Raw genomic sequence first — 6000 nt, 5'->3', positions numbered from 1 at the left:
ACTGTAGCTGGAAATTGTTTCTCATTTTAAATGGTATGGTGTATCCTTCACTAATGTTTGTTTAAATTGTTATCTGTTATACCAGAAATAAGGGAAAGTAATTCAGCAATTCTGTGCATTGGCAGTTCTCTGTAGTGTACTTTATATTCGCCTCTGTTGGCAGAGACGTAAAGCCTAAAGGAAGCCTCCCACAGTGGCAGTGCTGCGGGGGGGGGGTCGGCTATGCACACCTAAACGGAGCCTCCCGCGGCAGCGGTGCTGGGGGGGGGCTGCACACTCCCTTTAGGCCCAGCAGCTCTCTCGCTGTGGATAGAGAGCTCCCGGGCCCAAAGGGAGCCTCCTGCAGCACCACGGGGTGGGGGCCGCCCACTCCCTTAAGGGGGGGGGGCTTTCAAAGCCCATTCTTATGATCAGGTTTTGAATCTAGTTTAATTATAAACTGCCACAAGGTTTTTGGGAGTGGTGGTATAGAAGTCGAATAATAAATTAAAAATAAATTAAATAAAAACATCTAAAGCTTTATATCTCTGCCCACAGCAGTATCACAAGATCAAAAGGCCAAACAGCACTCTCTAGAGCAGATAACATTTTGCAGCTCTTCATTCTCTCAGGGACATATCAAAACATTAGGACAGATCTCCGCTATAACAGACTAATAGATAACATTGCTCTAATGCATCTTTCTCACTGTGAGAAACACAGGCTGAGAGAAACCTCTAGCATGAGGCTTGCTGGGAGTCTGGCCAATCTCCAACAATCTCCAACTTGCAACATTACATTAGATAAATCTAAGCCTTGGGAACTCAGTGTCCGACCCAGCTTCCCTCCATGCTGGGGCAAAGCCTGGTCATGACAGCCTGACACCCTATGCTATTCATGCCCCCCAGTTATTTGTGCAACACCAAAAACTTCCTGAGTAAAATACAATCTGTTGATATTTGTCCAGGTAACACTATTTTGGCCAAAATGAGTGTTGGGTTTCTATATACTAATATCACCCACAAAAGTGGTCTACAAGCTATCAGGGACAGCATAGCTGACCTCACCGCCAAGCTTTCCCAGTTTGTCCTCACTTGCAACTGACAAACAAGTCAGTCCCTACTTGAAAGGTTTTGTTTTGTTGTCGAGTCACAGCAGACCCATGGTGATTTTCAATGCAAGAAAGATTTAGAGATGGTTTGCCTCTAGTGTTGGTGGACTTCTAGTCCTTGGTGGACTTCTGTGCAAATGCTGACAATAGCAGACCCTGCTTAACTCCTGAGCTGTGACATGATAAGGCTAGCCTGGACTATATACATTAGAGCAGGCAAAAGAATAAATGGGAATAAAGGTGACATCAAAACTAACAATTTTCAGAAACCAGTGGGAGATAGTTCTAATTTTCCAGGACATTCCATTGCTGATCCCAGAGTGGCAGTCCTCAAATGGTGATGCTTCAAGGGCAGATAGTTGCAACCATTCATATATTCAAACAATGCCCCACCAGGGCTGAACAGGAACTTGGGATTCTTTTTTCACTAGAGATGCTAATTTTCTCTAAGAAATCATTTCTCTCTGCTTAATCAAGCTGTTTGCATTGTATCTCTGCATCCTGTCTCCTTTCTTTGCAACATCCCCTCCCACCTTCAGGCTTGGATAAAAGGAATCATTACTCTTTACTCCAGCTTGCATCTGATGAAGGGATCTTTGAGTCTTGAAAGCTCTTAGCCCCAAACATCCCTTTCTCTATGGTGCTACCTGACAATCTACAGAATGAGCTCCCCTGAAGAAAATCACTGTTTTGAAATGTGGTCTTGATAATATTATACCCTCTGAGATCTCTCCCTTTCCTAAACCTACTGCTTCCAGGAATTTTCCACCCAGAGTTAACAAACATAGTCCATCATAGTCTAGATCAGATAAATCCAAACACTTTTACATTCCTTTATGCTGGGTTTTTCTCATAGTAGGACAAATTATATTTCAGGTTCCATGAAATAAATAGTTCAAAAGATTTCATCTTTGCTTTTAACTAATTGTATATATGTCAAGCTCCTGATTAATTTTGAATTAAGTTTTGGCAATATTTTTTGAGGAAGAATATTTTCTCAGTTATAATTTCCTTTCCTTTTTTTCTTGCATTTTCATTTCTTGAGCACAATTCAATTTTGGAGCTTTGTAATTTAATAATTACCATGTATAATCCTTTTGCATAATAGTAGAGCTTCTAACTAGAGAGTATCACATATAAACCCAAAATAGGAGTCCCATTTAATTTTTTTTCTTTCTTCAATCCAATTTATTCTTTCAAGATTTTAGTCCTTTGCCTGTATCAAAAATAGTATAACGAAACTAAAAACTAAATGAAATTACCCCTTTCTTTGCTTAAAAATACTCTTATTTTTGTTTGTATAGCACTTAAAGGAATTCACAAAGAAAAAATAAAATATTCAAGGACCGTTTATGCACTGGGAACTTCATTGCTCCAGCTCCCTTGCAGGAGCACAAATAGGGGGCTGATGAGGCACACTGGGCCAAATGCTCCCCCTTGGCCCATTATGCACGGAGTGGAAAGTCTGCATTTGGGGTGGAATGCCGGCGGCTAAAATCACCAATTATGCACGCTGCAGGCAGCAACCGGGTGCAGAGTCAACTTATGCCGCCGAAAAAGCCTCATTAGCGAGATGCGGGAGAAAGTGGAGCTTCCTGGGACCAGGGCGCAACCAGAAGCGGCTCCGGAGTAGCCCTGTGCATAATCGGATACTCTGGGTTTTGCCGCCGTTGTGTTCCGTCCCGTGCATAATCGGTTTGCTTCGCTTCTTCCTCCTCCTCGTTCTCCATGCCACCGTTTCAGCGGCCGTGCATAATAGGCCCATGTGGGTGCAGGAAGAGATGGTGGCAACCTGCCATAACTAAAACTCTAGCCTGCAGCCCGGCATGAAACCTCCAGTGCATAAACGGTCAAAGTGTCACAATCAAAACGGGACCCAGCCCTATGAGGAAATGCTGAGGGACTTGGGAATGTTCAGACAGGAGAAGAGGAGGCTGAGAGGGGACATTATTGCTGTCTTTGAATATTTGAAATGGTTGTTTATCGAGCCAGAACTAAGATGTTTTAAATCAGCCAATTTACCCTGTTGTAGTTTATAATACTAGCCTATTTTAATCTATTATATTACCCTGCTTGGCAGTATTTGCCTCTTATTGTTTTATGCCAATAAAGGTTTTTTATTAGTAGTATTAGTATTAGTATTTGAAAGGTTGTCTAGAATGGTACTGGCTTGATATCATGGGGGGAAATTCATAGTGGTACCTTTTCCACACATGGAATTCAGCCTGAGTGGGTGCTTGTCCATTTGCAGGGTTAATGCCTGATTCCAGATGATGTTGGCAACGGCCTGGGCTTGGCAATAATGTTCCTCTACATATGCCATGGTTCCCTTGAAGAGATGTGGCATCCAGCTAGAGAATTTACATTATGTTTGCTATATGAGCACAAACATGACTGGGTCAACTTCCTGGGAGTACCTCCTTAGTACATTTCTAGCCAAATGCTGCTTTGTTAACAAGATGCAGGCAATGTTTGCCTAAAGGTGGTTTGCTAGCAACCCCTCCCCCTGCCCATGGAGGGAACTGGACCCTAACACTATCATGCTCATCAAGGCTGTTTACAATTTTCCTAGTCACCTGTCATATTCAGAACAATCAAGAGCACTGATCCAGCAAGGCAACTTATTTATTATGAAACCAGTGAGATTTATTATGAAACCAGTCAAGTCCCTCCCTGCAGCCAATGGGTTTACTGGGTGCTTATCTCACATTTCAGCAACATGCTCACATGACTTCAAGGTGACCTGGAATTGATGGCATCTTGGGGGTGTCAAGGTGACACTGATTTGGGGGCAAAAATTGTGGCAGAATTAGCTTCTATCATTGACAGTTTTTTCCCCCAAAACCCACTGTCACCCTAAACACTTCTAGGTGATATTGAAGTCATTTGTGTTGAATGTCCAGTGTTCCTTCCTTTTGGGGGTAAGTCTGGCCAGCTGATTGGCAGTGGAGAGGTGGAGCCTGGCAACAGCGGGTCTGATATCCCTACTAGTGAGTCTGGCATCTCTACCCTAAGACCTTATTTGGTCCTGCCAGCTAGAAGTGAAAACCACTGAGTTCTGATCAGCTTTTCTTAAAGTTACATCCCCTAGCACCACCTACCTAGCAATGATATCAGCAGATTGAGAACAGAGTTCCACTATACTCTTATAGTCTGGTTCACATGTAAAATATCAAATATTTGTTTTCAAATCCCTGTATAGGTTGCAGTAGTATGCAACACTCAAACCACATATTTCCTCTTTTTACGTATTTGCTCTTCATTTTGTTTTACATGAGCTTCATGCAAAAGCTCAACTTCTGTCATGGGTTTCAGTTCTAGTTCCCTTTTCTGTTTAATAATATTTGTAACATATCATTCCCCCTTCAAGGATCGCTGCCTTGTTGTGGCAAGGGGGCTTGCGTAGTTCAGTGAAGCTATGAGCTATGCCGTGCAGGGCCACCCAAGACGGACAGGTCATAGCTGAGAGCTCTGACAAAAGGTGATCCACTGGAGAAGGAAATGGCAAACCACTCCAGTATCTTTGCCATGAAAACTCTATGGACAGTTCCAATAGGCATAACGATATGACGCTGGAAGATGAGCCCCTCAGGTCGGAAGGTGTCCAATATGCGACTGGGGATGAGCAGACGGCTAGTACGAGTAGCGCCAGAATGAATGAAGCGGCTGGGCCAAAGCCGAAAGGACGCTCAGTTGTGGAAGTAACTGGTGGCGAAAAGACAGTCCGATGCTGTAAAGATTTTTATTCCATAGGAACCTGGAACGTCAGATCCATGAATCAAGGCAAGCTGGACGTGGTTAAACAAGAAATGACAAGACTGAACATCGACATTTTAGGAATCAGTGAACTAAAATGGACAGGAATGGGTGAATTTAATTCAGATGACCATCAGGTATACTACTGTGGACAAGAATCTCGCAGAAGAAATGGAGTAGCCTTCATAATCAATAAGAGAGTAGGAAAAGCAGTCTTGGGATACAATCCCCAAAATGACAGAATGATCTCAGTGCGAATCCAAGGCAAACCATTCAACATCACAGTGATCCAGGTCTACGCCCCAACCACTGCTGCTGAAGAGGATGAAGTTGATCAGTTCTATGAAGCCCTACAACACCTTCTAGAAGCAACGCCCAAAAATGATGTGCTTATCATCATGGGGGATTGGAATGCTAAAGTAGGAAGCCAAAAGATAACCGGGATAACAGGCAAGTTTGGCCTTGGAGTACAAAATGAAGCAGGGCACAGGCTGGTAGAATTTTGTCAAGAGAATACAATGGTCATAGCAAACACTCTTTTCCAGCAACCCAAGAGACGACTCTACACATGGACATCACCAGACGGTCAACACAGAAATCAGATTGACTATGTGCTCTGCAGCCAAAGATGGAAAAGTTCTATCCAGTCAATAAAAACAAGACCAGGAGCTGATTGTGGTTCAGATCATGAGCTTCTTGTTGCAAAATTTAGGCTTAAATTGAAGAAAGTAGGGAAAAGCACTAGGCCACTCAGGTATGAACTAAATCATATCCCCGACGAATACACAGTGGAGGTGACAAATAGATTTAAGGAATTAGATCTGATAGACAGAGTGCCTGAAGAACTATGGATGGAGGTTCGCAACATTGTACAAGAGGTAGCAACTAAAACCATCCCAAAGAAAAAGAAATGCAAGAAATCAAAATGGCTGTCTGAGGAAGCTTTACAAATAGCTAAGGAGAGAAGGGAAGTGAAAGGCAAGGGAGAAAGAGAAAGATACACCCAACTGAATGCAGAATTCCAGAGAAAAGCTAGAAGAGATAAGAATGCCTTCTTAAATGAACAGTGCAAACAAATAGAAGAAAACAATAGAATCGGGAGGACCAGAGATCTTTTCAAGAAAATTGGAGATATGAAGAGAACGTTTCATGCA

Source organism: Paroedura picta, chromosome 1, assembly GCF_049243985.1.
Source record: "Paroedura picta isolate Pp20150507F chromosome 1, Ppicta_v3.0, whole genome shotgun sequence".
Classification (NCBI taxonomy): Eukaryota; Metazoa; Chordata; class Lepidosauria; order Squamata; family Gekkonidae; genus Paroedura; species Paroedura picta.
The sequence above is the reverse complement of the archived record's forward strand: the minus strand, read 5'-3'. Positions refer to the sequence as shown.